The sequence below is a fragment of the Bubalus bubalis genome, chromosome 1 (genome assembly GCF_019923935.1).
Source record: "Bubalus bubalis isolate 160015118507 breed Murrah chromosome 1, NDDB_SH_1, whole genome shotgun sequence".
NCBI classification, from domain to species: Eukaryota; Metazoa; Chordata; class Mammalia; order Artiodactyla; family Bovidae; genus Bubalus; species Bubalus bubalis.
The window spans coordinates 30746114-30763734 of record NC_059157.1 but is presented as its reverse complement, the minus strand read 5'-3'; the positions used below and the strand labels follow the sequence as shown (position 1 = coordinate 30763734).

The 17621-nt window shown below is 43.7% G+C and overlaps 1 protein-coding gene across 1 annotated transcript in view; it reads right to left on the bottom strand.

Moving 5' to 3' along the window:
* Positions 1 to 17247, bottom strand: part of ENPP6 (ectonucleotide pyrophosphatase/phosphodiesterase 6) — a 99706-nt gene extending 82459 nt beyond the window's left edge. The window contains exon 1 of the mRNA XM_044938437.2: positions 17134 to 17247. The gene's annotated coding sequence lies outside the window, so the exon portion shown is untranslated. The remainder of the gene's footprint in view (positions 1 to 17133) is intronic.
* Positions 17248 to 17621: the final 374 nt, after the last annotated feature.

Below are 17621 nucleotides of genomic sequence, written 5' to 3'. Positions count from 1 at the left end.
AGAAACTTTCTACCAAACACACAGACACACACACACACACACACACACACACACATATATATGCTTGATTGCACGTGTTATCCCTTCACCAAAATCACATATACACTGTCCTTCCCCACTACCTCTTTGGAGCAGCCTCTTAGAGCTATCTGAGCTAGTTTCTCCTGGGCTACAGTCCTCAATTTGCCCCAAATAAAACTTAACTAGCAACTCTCATGTTGTCCATCATTTTTAGTCGACAAACCGTATTATTTTGGGGTGAATATTCCAGAAATAGAAACACCCACGGAAAGGTAGAATTTTAGATGACAGAAGTCAACTCTTAACTTCTCAGCTGGGCTAACCAAAGGGAGGAGTCAAGGAAAAGGGTGATCTCTTAATTTGCTGTTATCCCTCATCTCTGCCCAATTTAAACTCTCAGAGTGACTTCCTCAGAAGTTAGTAATGTGAACCTCTTAACTCATGGTATCAACAGGAGACAGTAAACTTCGGTGGAGATACCTGTGAACTTTTCAGCAGTGCCCCCATCTCCAGAGCATTGAACAACAAATTATCTGTCTACGTGTCAATCGTTGATTGTTTTAGTATCCATCTATGTACAGAACTTACTTTATATTTCAAGGTGCTTGTGTTCAAACATAACTGTAGGAGGAGATACCTCTCAGCAGAATCATAGAGTCAGAAAGTTCCAGAGTTGGACAAGAGAGTCAGGGGTCATTACTGACACATTGGTCTGAGACAGCACTACTCTAGAAGGGCAGCAATGAGAAAGACTTGGTGGGCAAGAGTTCGAGATGGACAAGCACAGCTAGGGACAACCATGAGGCTTCATGCCAAGAAGGACCAGGCAGAGGAGGGCTTGGGAGGCTGGCCAGGAGGTCAATACAGGGCAGCAAGCACAGGTGGGTCAGGAGACAAAGCACTAAGTCCAGATACCAGGCATCTGTGGGTCTTTCATTTGGCAGAAAATTCAATATAAAGGCTTATAAAATGTGCGTGGCCCATAGCAAGCACTTGATGAATGCTATTATTACCATTATAACATTGCTTGGATCCTGGTGAAGCTTGCAAGGTTCTGGTCAAAGCTTCCTAGGAACTGGAAGTAGTCTGACCTTAATCAATTCTAGAATGGCTGTCACTCAACCTCTATTCTCTGCCTATGATGCAATAGAGGTGTCAACTAATCTTATTGTGATCATCTTTTCACAATATATGTCTGTACCGAATCAAAACAAAAGGAAAAACACTCTGCAATGTATCAGAATTAAACATGTTTTTAAAAAGAGTAAAAAGCAGCATTAAAGAAAATGCATACAACAATCATTCTGTGCCTTCCTACTAGGAAAGCAGTTTTATCTGTGCAAGCTTTAAGTTAAATGGTCTTCAAGAATGTACTCGGGCTTCCCAGGTGGCTCAGTGGTTAAGAGTCCGCCTGCCCAAGCAGGAGATGCCTGCATTCGGGAAGATCCCCTGTGTTAGGAAGATCACCTGGAGGAGGAATGCACTCCAGGATTCTTGCAGGGAGAATCCCATGGACAGAGGAGCAGAGTTGGACACAACTGAATGAGCACTCAGGTGCACAAGAACACACCCTGTATATACAAGGTAGCTAAGTGAGCATGATCACCCAGACACTAAGTGGAATGGCCAAGAGCTGCAAGCCTAAGTCCTAATCTCATGCTTGGGCCTTTCATGGTGGGGATCAGGGGCTCTCTCTTGATACGATCAGCCTCAGTGGGGGCTGCAGAATCCTGTCTCCTGTGGTGGACCCTGGCCTCACTGCTCCAGATTGCAAACGAGGACTGAACCCATCCCACCACAATTCTAGTCGGTAAGACTGGGTTATTATAGAACTTTAAAGATGCCTCCTATTTTTTTTTTTCAGTTACAGCTCAAGCAAGCAGAACTTTATTAAACAGGCAGCAGATAGTACACCCTTGAAACACGAGGGTGGGCTGACCTCGAAGGAGTGGCCCCTCATACCATTTTGATCCAAAGCCAGGCTTGGGAACCCCTGCTGACAATGACAGGCAGCAACAGACAGGCCTGAACAAGGTCATGTCATCTTCAGATCTGCATGTTAGAAAGCAGGATCCAGAAGCCATGAGGAGGCGACATGGGTGCTGATGGAGGCAAGAATAATAACATCCACCTTTCTTGATATTAAGGACTTTACATGCGGGACTTCCCTGGTGGTCCAGGAATTGAGAATCCACATGCCAATATGCCAATGCAGGGGACATGGGTTCAACCCCTGGTTGGGGAGCTAAAATCCCACATGCCTCGGGGCAAACCCGTGCTTTACAAGAGAAGCCTGAGAACTGCGACAAGAGAAGCCCCCAAGCGCCTCAACTAGAGAAAGCCCACCCCCTGCAACGAAGACTCAGTGCAGCCCAAAAAAAAAAAAACTTTACATGCACTAATTCACTTAGATCTTCTGATCATTTGTAAGGCAGGTATTTATATCCCTACAATGCAAAGGAAATCGAGGTTCAGAGACGCCTAAGGTCAAATAACCCAAAGAGTCAGAACTGCAATTCCAGCCCAGATCTCTTTTATAACTTTGTATTTTAGGAGAACACATTCACTTTGTGAAATTAGGAAGAAAAATCAAAGTCTGTGTGAAAGAAAAAAATAATAATAAACCCTAAATATCTTCAGCTTGTCTTGATTAAACTGAGAGGGGGAAATCGCTGTTAGGACACTGCAGAAGTAACTGTCGCACGCACTGTCCATTGACGGATGCGAAAATTAGTAGAACCAGAAAGTGAGAGAAAGTGTTCATAAAACAAAAGGATGGGGCCCAAGGCAGAAGACACAAGAGAGACACAGGTTCGATTCCTGGGTTGGGAAGATCCACTGGAGGAGGGCATAACAACCCATTCCAGGATTCTTGCCTGTAGAACCCAAAGGACTGGGGAGCCTGCTGGGCTACAGTCCATGGGGTCACAGAGAGTTGGACCCAGCTGAAGCGAGAGCATACACGCACTATGCATTTTGTATAAAGGACTTGAGCATCCATGGATTTTGGCCTGGGGATGCAGGAGAGTCCTGGAAACAACCCGCGGCAGACACCACGGGAGGACTGTACCTACTTTGACCCTGATGATGGGCCATCTAGAGCTATTCTGCATCTTCTCATGGTAGAATTTCTAAATCTTCTTACTGAAATAGGCAGAAGATTTTTTTGTGTATCAAAATATGTTTTAGTGGTTCCAGTGATGACAGAAAGCTTATAACACTGTGACCATTAAAAAAAAGTTTGTCAAAGGAAATCACAAAAGCTAAGCTAACTCCACTGTGCACCAGAGAAGCTGTCATGGGTTAGCTTGTACAAGGAGATAGATACATGGGTATTTATTGTTACAGTGTCTGTAATGGCAAAAAAGTAGAAATAATCTAAAAATCCATTAATAAGAGTATGAATAAGTGATATCAGTATTCGAAGAACAGAACACTATATAGCTATCCAAAAGAACTGAAAGTGTTAGCTGCTCAGTCATGTCCCACTCTTTGCGACCTCATGGACTGTAGCCCACCAGGCTCCTCTGTCCATGGAACTTCCAGGCAACAATACTGGAGTGGGTTGCCATGCCCTTCTCTAGGGGATCTTCCTGTCCCAGTGATCGAACCCAGGTCTCTTGCTTTGCCAGGCAGATTCTTTACTGTCTGAGCGACCACAGAAGCCCCAAAAGATATAGATGTAGAATGAGAAGTAGATGTCTAGTTCTTGAAGATCTCAAGAATAACAATGAGTGAGAAAAATCAGTTGGAGATGAATACACACCGTTTACAATATTAACATAAAAACATCCAGCAGAATATTCTGTATAATAGTACCAACACCATGGAAACGATAAACATCAAAATCAGGGCTGAGGTTTCCTCTGGAAAGGACAGAAGAGAATGAGACCAGAGAGAATTGCATTGAGGGTTTCAACTTTGCAGTGTTCTATTCATTTAAGAAACAAAATAAAAACACCAAGGGTCCATGTAGGACAAAATGCTACAATTTCACAACCATGAGTGTTGGGACAAGGGTGCTATTTATATTATGCCCTTGGATTTTGTGCAGGCCAGAAACATATTATAACTTAAAAATCATCAGCAGCCCTGGTGATGAATTGAACATGTGGGTGGTAAGAGAAAGGGGTCTTGGATAGTTCCCAAGGTTCTGCCTCCGATGACGGAGTAGCACCATTTGTCAAGATCAGTACCGTAGGAGAATTGCCATCTTTAAGCAATCACCTCATCATATAAATCAGAAAAAAAAGAGGGAAGTTAACCTAATTCAAACCACGATCCAAGGTAACAAAGGAACTTTATCTTCAGAATAGAACTAGGGAAGTGATCTCAGCATGGCTGTCAAGAGTACGCAATTCTGAGCTCTGGCCCAAACACTCTTGTACAAATGACCTAAGGTTCTCTCTTTATGTCTTTGCTGGATAAACAGAAATCATCGTGTAGGCTGAGGAAAGTAAAATGGATTATTTAATAATTACATAAAAGCTGAATGTAAAACTCACGTTAAACCAATAGAAACTCCTCAATGTTTTTCAAGAAAACTGAAAAAATGGTTAGTCGCAGGAGTTTACATTAAATACGTGAAATATGAAGGGACAATGCAGTAGCATGTAAACCTTGATAAGGAATTGCTACAAAAAAAAAAAAGAGAGAGAGAGAGAGAATTGTCTCTTCTTGTTTGCTGCCGGATGGGAAGAACTGCTTTGAAAAAAGCAACTACAATCACAGACTTATCGAGTTGTGAATATGAAAGAGACTGCAGACATCATCTAGTGGTAATCTGTTCATTTTGGAGAAGAGAAGGTTGCATGTCAAATACGGAAAGGAATGAAAGATCACAAAGGTAAATAAAATAATGAGTCCAGAGTAGGTATCATCTCCCATAATAATGCTTTTTAAAATTTCAGCTTCATTTATTCCACCTCTCTTCCCACCCTACCCCCTTTCATTGTTTATTTGCCTGTAATATATTTCTTTCCTGCTCGTAATGGTCCACAGGCGCTTTGAAACCTTGGGGCCAGGTACGTTAGGGAGTTGAGCGTTTTTCTGATTTGAAAAGGTAACATGGTACATGTAGAATAAATATATCATATAAACTCCAGCAGCATCCGAGGCATCACCCAATTATCAAATCTGTCAATATTTCTACAGAAAAATGAATGTGCGTTCACACTAAGTGGGATTAAAGAAAAGACCACAAATAACCTCCCATTAGATCAAGGTGAGTGTATGCCATCCAGCGAGTTCAGATAAGATCAGGATTTTCCTCAAGTTATCAAAATCTTCACGCTTTCAGAGCTTTTTGAATTCCAGAAGTGGATAATGACATACGTTTTGGGAGAAAACTCTAAATGTATCAGGTGAAGATATATACTTTGCCCTTAGTCTACAGGGCATGGTGTGGCCGCATCTATGTGGAGTATTGTTAGAAAGACAGAATGAAAAGGGTGGACCCAGTCTCACTTCGGCCTTGGGTCCTTGCCAGCTCCATTTCTAGTCCACAGAATCCTTTCAATGAACCCCCAGCTTCATAAGGGGGTGTGAGTGAGACAGATCTTTGCACCAACAGCCACCAGTAAGACTACTAGTTGCCAAGTCACAAAAAGTACCTCTTTCTTTTTTAAGACTTTTTTTTAATGTGGAGCATTTTTAAAGTCTTTTATTGATACAATAATTTCTGTTTTTTATGTTTTGGGTTTTTCCAGCCACAAGGCAGGTAGGATCCTAGCTTCCCAGGATCGAACCTGCACCCCCTGCATTGGAAGGCACAGTCTTAACCCCTAGACCACCAGGGAAATCCCAGTATCTGTTTTCAAACCAGGGCCTTGCTACTGGGTTCCAGAAAGAAGTCTCCAGTCTCCATCCCGGAGAAATTTTAACTAATGTTAATGATGCATCTGCCTTAATTGGGTCAGGTGGAACCAGAAGTGGCCCAGCTCACCAAGGAAGATATTTACTAGACCTATGTTTATCCAGGCAGAGAAGTTTGGCCTTGGTTTGACCCAAGCTCTTCCCTGACTGCAAGAGGCTGACCTCAAATGTCCAGTTATTGGGAGTCTGTTCAATGAAGAGATCCAAGGGTTGAAGCAATCTGCAAATAAGAATTCATTACAGAGACAGTTTATCTTCTTGAAAACAGTGACTAATTTTGAACACCAAATGCTGTTATTATGCAAAATATGTGTAGCACTCTGACCTCCTGCTATAAAAGAACTAAATGTACATATCACAGAGAATGTATATTTCAAGTCAAAGTTTGCAGCCTGTAACTGAAGTTTAATTTTAAATCTGGTTATAGAAGTATAGCCGACACAATCTACAGAGTTCACTCAACCTTATCAGTTTGTTGAAGTAGCCTCTTGATCAAGAACATACCATTTACCAATAAAGTAAATGTATTTTACTTAAAAGAAGGAAGAAGTACAGTCAACAAAACCTTTAAAGAGCCTGATAGGGATGTCATTTCTAGGAAGATGACGAATCAAGACTGATCTGCCTGGTGAAAACAACTAACATGCCAAGTGATTTCATAGTGGAGACCCTTTCACCTCTTCAAGACACATAAAGTGAAAGTCGCTCTGTCGTGTCCAACTCTTTGCAACCCCATGGACTATACAGTCCATGGAATTCTCCAGGCCAAAATGCTGGACTGGGTAGCTGTTCCCTTCTCCAGGGGATCTTCCCAACCCAGGGATGGAACCCAGGTCTCCCGCTGAGCCACAAGGGAAGCCCACAAAACACATAAGCAATATGACAAATCCCTATTAGTAACTGTGGTTTTGGGGCCAGTTCTTCCAGGTTTGAGTCAAAATCTCTGCATAAGAGGAGGTGAGGCGGGCACGAGTTGTTATCCAATAAACCTTCACATCTCTGAGATTCACCACACACGGCGTTGGGCTCAAGTCACTGGGCTTCTTTCTTCCTGGGCCCTGCCTGCAGATCTGGCCTAGCATGATCTCCATACTAGACATTTAACCTCATTGAGAGCAACCTCTTTACTACAGAAGTTGCACTTTTTAAACTAGGAGATGTCAGGAGCAACTCTTATGTCAGGAAACCCAGGACTCTCTAAGAGAGAAAACATGCCTGGGTTCCCATTTCAGAATAATATTGTTGAACACAGTCTGAGTGAGCAGTGGCCTGTTTTAGGCTCTCTGTGACCGCACTTGAAATCTTTGGGATTCTATGTTTTTACACCGAATCAGTTCTAACAACTTATCGAGCTTTTTCTCCACAAAGTTTACCCTAAGGCAGAAAGACAGAGAAGTTTTGCTTGTTTGTTTGTCTAATGATAAGCTGCCAAGGACTAAGTAAAAAGGACCTTTGCTTTGAGGGGCAGTGATGACTATGGAAGAGGGAGCCATGAGTGATGGGGAGGCCTGTTCGGTGAGGTCTGCACTGAGGTTGAGCGCTGGACTTGCCCGCTTCTTTGTCCACCTGTGAGGTCTGCCCTGGATACCATTTTCAAACACAAACAGGATTTCATCTGTTTATCCCCACAAACTGGAGAAATGGCCTCAGTTTTTCAAAGAGCTATCTCCCTCTAGTGGCCAAAGTGTTTTTTTTAAAGCCTCAAGCTTCCAAAGGAGCCTGCATCTGCTAAGAATATAAAACACCTACATTTTTTTATGGGGTGTATGTAAATAATCCTTGAATTTGGAAACATCACTATGGTATATAATAAGTTCTCTCACTATAAACCCTGGAATAATAATGCCAATTTCAAAGGGTTATTGTGAGGAAATATTTTGTTGCTGTTCAGCAGCTCAGTTGTGTCCGACTCTTTGCGACCCCATGGACTGCAGCAGGCCATGTTTCCCTGTCCTTCACCATGTCCTGGAGTCTGCTTAAACTCATATCCATTGAGTCCGTGATGCCATCCAAGCATGTTGCCCTCTGTCGAAATATCTGAGGATCATCAAATGAGATCAACAAAGGAGCCCTGCTTTGGTTTGGCAACTGGAGGCTGATGAGGTGCTCTCACTGGCCAGGCACTGGCTTTGGCTCAAGTTCAGGAGCACAGACGTCCAAGAGCAAATGTCACATGATAAGAACCCTCGTGATCACTTCCAAATAGTTGAAACCAAGAACCTTCAAATGATGAGGCAAGACTATGAACGTCAATGTCAGCTGTGGGGACTGCTCCTGACAAGTGGGGATACTCTGTCATAGGCAGAACAGGTAGCGCTAGTGGTAAAGAATCTGCCTGCCGACACAGAAGATGCAGGATACTGGGGTTTGATCCCTGGGTTGGGAAGATCCCCTGGAGGAGGAAATGGCAATACACTCCAGTATTTTTGCCTGGGAAATCACATGGACAGAGGAGCCTGGTGGGCCACAGTCCATGGGGTTGCAAGAGTCGGACACGACTGAAGCGACTTAGCACTCAAGCACGCAGCCAGGAGCCCAGTCCTTCCTGCCCGGGAGAAAAGGGGGAGCAAACAGTGGGTGTTCCAGACAACTCCCACCCGGTTCAAGGCTGCACTTCCTTTCAGCTTCTGCTGCTCCAGCTGGACGGCAGCCACCACAGGCCCACAGGTTCACACGTGCTCCCGGAGGGAAGGTGTGAGCACACGTGCCCCCGCCACTGCCAGGCTTTGGGAGACCAGGCTCCAGCTGCCAAGGCTGCTGTGCCATGGTTATGGCTCACAGGGGGCGCCAGGCGGTGCCGCCGCAAAGCCACATCACCTCTTCCACTTTCTTAGCTCTGTCAGCAATAATCTGGGAGAAGGCAATGGCACCCCACTCCAGTACTCTTGCCTGGAAAATCCTGGTAGGCTGCAGTCCATGGGGTCCTTAAGAGTCGGACGTGACTAAGCGACTTCACTTTCACTTTTCACTTTTATGCATTGGAGAAGGAAATGGCAACCCACTCTAGTGTTCTTGCCTGGAGAATCCCAGGGACGGGAGAGCCTGGTGAGCTGCTGTCTATGGGGTAGCACAGAGTCGGACACGACTGAAGCGACTTAGCAGCAGCAGCAGCAATCATCTGGGGGCCCTGGGCCTGCAAAGTGTGATACTGATTTACATGAAACCCCAAGGACTTCCCCCCCAAATCACTGGCCTGTGCTGACTAATGGGTTCTTAGGGGTGATGCTGTTCTGTGCTTGGTTGCTCAGTCATGTCCGACTCTTTTTCGACCCTATGGACTGTAGTCCGCCAGGGTCCTCTGTCGATGGGATTCTCCAGGCAAGAATAATGGAGTGGGTTGCCATGGCCTCCTCCAGGGGATCTTCCCAACCCAGGGATGGAACCCAGGTCTCCCGAATTCCAAGCGGATTCTTTACCGCCTGAGGCATCAGTGAAGCCCATCTTAAGAGGGATAGGTTTCCTTAGTGAGTTACACCACCTTTCATTCTCAGAGCTGGACAACCTCCTGTACCTGGCCCCGCCCCTAGCGCACATGAGGCTGTTGTGGGGTCTCCCTCATGATTTTTATGGGGAGCCGCTGCCATTCACTGGAGAAAGCAATGGCACCCCACTCCAGTACTCTTGCCTGGAAAATCCCATGGATGGAGGAGCCTGGAAGGCTGCAGTCCATGGGGTCGCTGAGCGTCGGACACAACTGAACGACTTCCTTTGACTTTTCACTTTCACGCATTGGAGAAGGAAAGGGCAACCCACTCCAGTATTCTTGCCTGGAGAATCCCAGGGACGGGGGAGCCTGGTGGGCTGCCCTCTATGGGGTTGCACAGAGTCGGACACGACTGAAGCAACTTAGCAGCAGCAGCTCCCGTTCACTTTGGCTGGGTCTTTTGTGGAGGGCTTTACCGTCAAAATTCTCACTCTGCCTGCACCATCAGTAAATACTCTTTTCGGGCTTCATTCCAGGCTTAAAAACTAGTGTGGGTAATTTTCTTCCCGAGTTTGATTCGGCAGTATCTTGTTTCTATGGAAACCCAGGCTGCTCCAGAAGCCCAATTCTAACTTCCTATTGCCCAGCCCCGGGTTTCACCAACGATTTTAAAGTTGATTTTCACCTTCCCCGTGTATTAACCTTTGACTTTCAGAAGCTGAAGTAGCTCTGTGGAATGCATATGATCCACGCCCAGAGAACTCAGAGAAAGCAGGGTCCAAAGGAACCATTTTACACTGCGCGGTCTTCAGACACCAAGGCCCGCTTAATCATGAAGACAAGCATGGCGGATTCTCCGAGAAGACGGTGCACCGCTGTGAATGAGATGGCTGGTTGACTGCAGCGTGCCGGGATTGATTGGTAATGTCTGCCACAGGCATGGGGGCGGCCATGGGGGCTCATGCTTCTCCTGAATCAAACACCGTCTCAGTTCAGTTCAGTCGCTCAGTCGTGTCTGACGCTTTGCGACCCATGAATCGCACGCAGCACGCCAGGCCTCCCCGTCCATCACCAACTCCTGGAGTTCACTCAGACTCATGTCCATCGAGTCGGTGATGCCATCCAGCCATCCCATCCTCTGTCGTCCCCTTCTCGTCCTGCCCCCAATCCCTCCCAGCATCAGAGTCTTTTCCAATGAGTCAACTCTTCACATGAGGTGGCCAAAGTACTGGAGTTTCAGCTTTAGCATCATTCCTTCCAAAGAAATCCCAGGGCTAATCTCCTTCAGGGTGGACTGGTTGGATCTCCTTGCAGTCCAAGGGACTCTCAAGAGTCTTCTCCAACACCACAGTTCAAAAGCATCAATTCTTTGGCGCTCAGCTTTCTTCACAGTCCAAGTCTCACATCCGTACATAACCACAGGAAAAACCATACCCTTGACTAGAGGGACCTTTGTTGGCAAAGTAATGTCTCTGCTTTTGAATATGCTATCTAGGTTGGTCATAACTTTCCTTCCAAGGAGCAAGCGTCTTTTAATTTCATGGCTGCAGTCACCATCTGCAGTGAATTTGGAGCCCCAAAAAATAAAGTCTGACACTGTTTCCACTGTTTTCCCATCTATTTCCCATGAAGTGGTGGGACCAGATGCCATGATACTTCAGAGCAAAGCAGCATATTCAGGCTGCCAGTCACCTGGGCCTCTAGAAGCTCAGATCCAGAGGTTCAGGGGTCAAGCAAGAAGGTTGCCGGAGTCACTTATCCACCCAGAGCACAGCCTTCTAGAGTCCGGTTCCTTGGGGTTGGGGCACGAATACCCCGTTCCTTTCATCTGGGTCAAGCACTTTGATATAAATGTTAAGCATTGGCCCTATCCTGCATAGAGCAGGGGCAGGGAATATCTGATTTGCCCTTCCAGGAACTGGAGACTCCAGGACTGTTAATCAAGGAGGTTGTCGTTGTTGGTTTTCCAGGAGGAAAGCTGGCCTGAGCCGGCTTAGGCGAAGCCCCGGACTATCCTTGGGAGGGGGTGGAGGGGTGGGGGTGTGTGGCAGTGAAGACCTCAGTACACCCCGGGAGGGGCAGGATGCAACCGGGTCCAGGGACAGCCATCCAAGCAGGCCTCTCCCACCCTCTCTCGGAGAGTCTCATCACCCCGTCGTTGTTTCCAGACTCTCCCACTGGCTCCCTCAGCGCCTGAGCCTGTAACTCCCCATGAGCAAGACTGCCTCCTTGCTTGCACTCAGTAAGTTTGGTGGGGTTGGCTGTATGCTCACTTTCACCTTAATTCTCTGCCCCAAATTGAATGCTGTCAGTCTTCGCTTGACTGCAGCTAGTAACAGAAAACCGGTTACTTTCTTTAACTAACTATTCAATATTCATTAATGGACTCTGAAGAATGGAATGGCAACCTGCTCCAGTATTCTTGCCTGAAGAATTCTGTGGACAGAGGAGCCTGGTGGGCCCCAGTCCATAGCGTTCTAAAGGACTAGACAAGGATAAAAGCAAAGACTCCTTAACATTTGACAGATTATAGCTCCATTTGAAACAAATAAAAAAGCATTAAATTCATTTAGTAGGTTTATAATTATTGTCTAAATAAACAGACATTTCCTAATGAAGAGGCCACATTTTACATATATTTCTAATACCGAATCAATGAATACCAAAGTAAAGGTCATTACTCTTGGGAGGACTTTTTTTAAGTGTTGTATTATGATCACTGATGGGAGGGACTTTTAACCATAGCACTCTTTTACCTGAAAAACATTCATAATCTTTGGCCCAACCGTCTTCTCTCTAGGAATTCAATCTCAGGAAGTAATTAGAAGCAGAAAAGATTTTGTGTTTAGATATGTTCACATTAGTATGGTCTATTACAGCAAAAATATTGCTTATAAAATTACATTTTATCAAGAGAATTGAATACTGAGAAACCATTAACCATTATTTTTCAAAACTTAATGTTTTGGGAATATACAATATAATGTTTATATAAATGAATAGAAAGTAAAACTTTATAATAAATACAATGTTATGTGTAAGATACAGAAGTTTATTTTATATACCATATTTAATAATACATATATTATGTTTTATTGTTGTTGTTTAGTCGCTAAGTTGTGTCTGACTCTTTAGAGACCTATGGGCTGTAGCCCACCAGGCTCCTCTGTCCGTGGGATTTCCCAGGCAAGAATACTGGAGTACATTGCCATTTCCTTCTCCAGAGGATCTTCCTGACCCAGGGATCAAACCCACATCTCCTGCATTAGCAGGCAGATTCTTTATCACTGAGTCTCCTGGGAAGCCCTACATTATGGCCTACATTATGCATACATACATAGAAAAAAAGCTGTAAAGAAAAATACACTAAAATGAAAAAAAATAGTTTTCTCTAGGTGGTGGGACTGTGAGTGGTTTTTATTTTCTGAATAGTGCTTTTTTGTGGATTCAGGTTTCTCATATAAGCCTGAAGTTCTGCCAAAAAGAAAGGAATATGCTGGCCAGGCTGACACAAGTTGGATGTAGATATGTGTGACATTATACATCCAATTCTAAAATAATAAACTACCATTACTTTAATTTCTTAAGATAAATATTCAGTGGCAGTTAAAAAAAAAAAAAAGGAAAATAGTCATGATGAGGTATTTGGCAAGTACAGAAATGTAAAAGTATCAAGGAAAGAATCAGGGAGAATTCCACCCGTCAGAAGGAAGGGCCACCATCAGCATCCTGAGCTTGACCGAGCTGTGCCCTGGAGTCCTGTGTGCACCTGCAAATGCCTCAGGAAGTATCACAGTGGAGAGTGGGGGCCAACCAGGTCCTCAGTCCAGTGGGGCGCCAAAACAGAACCCCCTTCCCCACTTGGATCAATCCGTTTGTACCTTAGACTATACACTCCCCTTGAAGAAAGGCTCCATGGAAAATAACAGATATAACATTTGAACACCTCCATATTAAGCCTCTTCCCCGAACCTAAATGTTTAGATTGCGTCGTTTTCTCTAATGTGATGGAAGGTTACGTGAACAGCTTTGTATTGTAATCTTTGCCTATATTTCTGCCTCCATAGTTGAAATTTCCAAGAAAAGAGTAATGATCATTTTCAGAGCTCTTGATGTTACTAAGTTCCCCCCATAAGGTCAACCTGTTTATATTCCCATCCATCTGCCCATCCTGCCACACCCTTAGCTGAGCATAATTTTTTTTTTTTTAAAAGATAGTTAATTTGACAGATTTTAAATATTTGCCCATTTAAAATCCCGGGTTTCTTCCCCCTTGGATACGTCTTCCAAGAAGTCGTCCATCAGCAAAATCTGCTGCCCATGGTCCCTGTGAAGAGGACATGGGCGGCCCTCCCTAGAGTGACCAGAACTGTCCAAGAAGGCTTGTGCTTGGACATTTTCTCATGGTCCCAGGCCAGGCCCATGACTCCACCTCAGAGTGAGTCCAGTTTGTGGACGAAGGCTTCTCCCCCTGGGAAACAGCAGATGCCAAGGTCTGAAGTCCTTCTTTCTTTCCAACCCCCCTCTAGACCCACAGAATCTCAGAAGCACACGTTCCCCTTGGGAGACTCGGCCTTCAGGCCTCTGGTTACATAGATAAGGGCTTTGAGCCCTGGTGGGGAAAACAAGTATACAGTCAATAAACAGCCAGGAAGAGACCTGGGGGTCTTTGCCCTGTATTCTTCCCACCACCAGCCTCCAACTGTCCTTCTATCTGCTGACATTCTGGGAAGGGTCTGTCTTCGTCCTACAGCGTAAGGACAACACGGAAGGGTTCCCCACCAGAGGGCGAGGGGAAACTAAAATCTAGCGCAAGTACAGGAGTAGAACATAACAGCAGAAAGAAAACAAATTCAGAGACGCTTCCTGAACGGGCGGGTTCTTAGGACCCTAGCGGTCAGCCTTCGAATGGCCACTAGGTGGAGCTCTACTTTCAAAATAAAGCCTTAAGCCCTTGGCTCCAAGCTGGCTTTCCATTCAAACGGCCTTAGCGGGACAATGTCAATGGCTTATTACAAGGATTTGCTCAACAAGCCCATTGGATCCCATCCAGATTTTGTACCAGTGTACAGTCTGTAAGGCAACCACTAGCTGAACTTTTTCCATTTTGGTCCCTAGATTATTGTCTTAAAAGTAAATGCGGTGGAGATGCACATATACATTTAAAAGAAAGAAGGGAGTTACAAAACATGTGTTTATCTCAACAAAGATAGTTTAAAACATATATTTAAAATATATTCTAACAAAATATATATTTTATATGTATTATGTAAGTATAGTGTAAAATGCACATATATTTATTTTGTGTATAATGTATATTTACTTATTGTGTTTTATATATAATCACAGTTTACTCCCTAAGTCGTGTCTCTTTTGAGACCCCATGGACTGTAGCCTGCCAGGCTCCTCTGTCCATGGGATTCTCCAGGCAAGAATACTGGAGTGGGTTGCCATTTCCTACTCCAGAGGATCTTCCCGAAACAGGGACCTAACCCTCATCTCCTGCATTGGCAGGCAGATTCTTTACCACTGAGCCACCTGGGAAGCCCATACATTGTCTATATTAAAGTCTCTTTTCTGCTTTTGAGTGATAAATACATAGTTTGTAACTCCAATCATATATAAACACCTGTTAAATGTATTCTATATTATATGTAATATGTTAAACATGTATTTTATATAATAAAATATTTTCAAATGTATATTTAAAGTTCTCTATGGCTCAGTGATAAATACAGGTTTTCTAACTCCTGTGGTTCTCTTTTCTCCATAATAATCACCAAAACCCCTGGGAAAGCAGAGTAGCCTTTTCATTAACTCGTTCAAGATTTTTAAAATCTATGTTTCTCTAGCCCTTATTTGTTCAGAAATAGTTGAAAATAGAAAAGAAAAGGGTAGAGATTCATTTAAAGAGAAATAGGCATTTGCTGTTGGTTCTCCCTTAATCAGGACAGAGAGCACAGAGGAAAATAAGAGAGTCTGCTGCAGCTATGAGAAGAGAGGCTTTAAATTGTCTCAAAAAAATATGAATATACGCATATAGTTCTTCTAATTCCCTCTAGTGCCGGTTCCTAACATATAGCTGATTGAGAAAAAGTATATATTTAATAATTATTTATGCTGCTTTGAGGAAAATCATGTCAGTGTCTCACATAAAATAATATTATAATATTAATATATTATTGCTTTTAAATGAGATCTGCTTGGCAACCCTTAAATGTAGCTTTTCTCAATTGCCCAGGGAAAAACAAAAACTTCTACCACCACCAAAACTAGGATGGACAGATCATCTAATGGAAAATGTAGACAAACTCTGTGAATGCCACGGCAGGCAGAACTGGGTGGAGGGAACCTACCTACAACAGTCTTCACCTCAAGCACGTCCAGGTTTCAGTTCAGGAAACTGAAAGCACATGAAAGACGTTGGAAGATATATTGTATTAATACATCCCTGCAGTCTGCTCTCTCCTTCTGGGACCCAGGATTTGAACCCTGCAACAACCAGAGAATCTCACAGGAGTTCTTCTTTGTGACTCCACTCCCATCCCCGTCCCCTTTTAATCTATATTCATTCAGAGATAGGAAGAACTTTAAAAACCAAAAAGCTTGTCAGAGAAAATAAAATATCATATATTAATGCATATATGTGGAATCTTGATAAATGGTATAGATGATGTTATTTGCAAAGCAGAAACAGAGACACAGACACGGAGAATAGATGCATGGAGACCAAGGGGGAAAGAGGGGTGAATCGGGAGGTTGGGATTGACATATATACACTCCTATGTATAAAATAGATACAGGAACCTACTGCATAGCACAGGGAACTCTACTCAATACTCTGTGGTGACCTAAATAGGGAGGAAATCCAAAAAAGAGGGGATGTATGATTCACTTGGCTCTACAGCAGAAGCTAACACAACATTGTAAAGCAACTATACTCCAATAAAAATTAATTTAAAAAATCCTGTGCAGAAACTAGAAGGGACTGGAAGTCGCTCATCACATTTCAGGAAGAACAGTCCCCACAAGTAAAGTGCTCCAAGTAACAGAAGAGTAGGAAATACACTGTTTAACAATACATCAGAAACCTGAGTTTTCCATCCATTTCTTGGACACAGAATACTGCGTCAGAGAACCAATTAGTTAAGGTAGGAGAAGTTGGCAGTCTGGTAAAACAGAGCTTCTGTGAGTGAAATTCTGCCAGAAATTGAAAACAGGAACTCGTATTGTCCACCTATCCTCTGGCTATTGGTCTGAGAATGCGATTCCACACAAGTGGGTATGACCACGGGCAATCAGCTGACACTATCTCTTTACAAATACTAGTTCTATATAGATGTCACTTCATTAAGGATGAAGCAATAAGGGGGGAAGTGAAATGCTCGATTACATTTGAAAGAAAAGTTACACAATGCAAAATGTATATTACTAGTCAATTCTACCTAAATCCTGAATGTCTACAAAAATTGGGAAAGGTGAGTGAAAATTTTGACAGGGAGCGAAGGTACTCTATATGATTTGTTTTACATAATTGCTATGAAGAAAATGAATAGGGCGATGGTTTAGAGATTAGCAGGCAGAACTACTTAGATGAAATAGCCAGGGCATCTCTAAAGAGCTACAGTTCCCTGACTCTTCTGTAAGTGGAGCTGAGGTTCCAAAAGAAGGACAGGATATTAATATGTGGATCCCATTGCATTCAGTTAGGCACAGAACTGACCCAAATGGAATAAATAACAAGACACAACTGAAACCCCTAACCGATAGAGAAATGGAAATTAAAGGCAATATCTTTCTTAACTCAGCCTTACCTGGTATATAGATGTTTTAAGAAGATAGATCAGGCATCTTATCCTTCATCTTATAATTAAAACAGGGTAACATTTAGTGGGGCTTCCCAGGTAGTTCAGCAGCAAAGAATTTGCCTGCCAAAGCAGGAGACGTGGGTTCTATCCCTGGGTCTTGAAGATTCCCTGGAGGAGGAAATGGGGGTCTCAGAAAGAGTCAGACACAACTTAGCGACTGAGCACAACATTTGGTGAATAGTTACAAAACTGTTAGCATACCATTCAAGTTAAATTGATACTTACTCTGTATCTTGTCATCATAGAGCTGTTGTGCCCACAGTACCAAGAACTGTGCTAAGCACACAATGGGAGCACTGTTTGATGAATGAATGAAGGAGGCAGCTAAGGGCTCTGGGGATGTTGCCACTATCATCACATTTCTAATGCCCACCAGGCTTGCAGGACAAGGCATATTGCTTTCTGGATGCCGCACAATGGGCAGATGTTTTCTA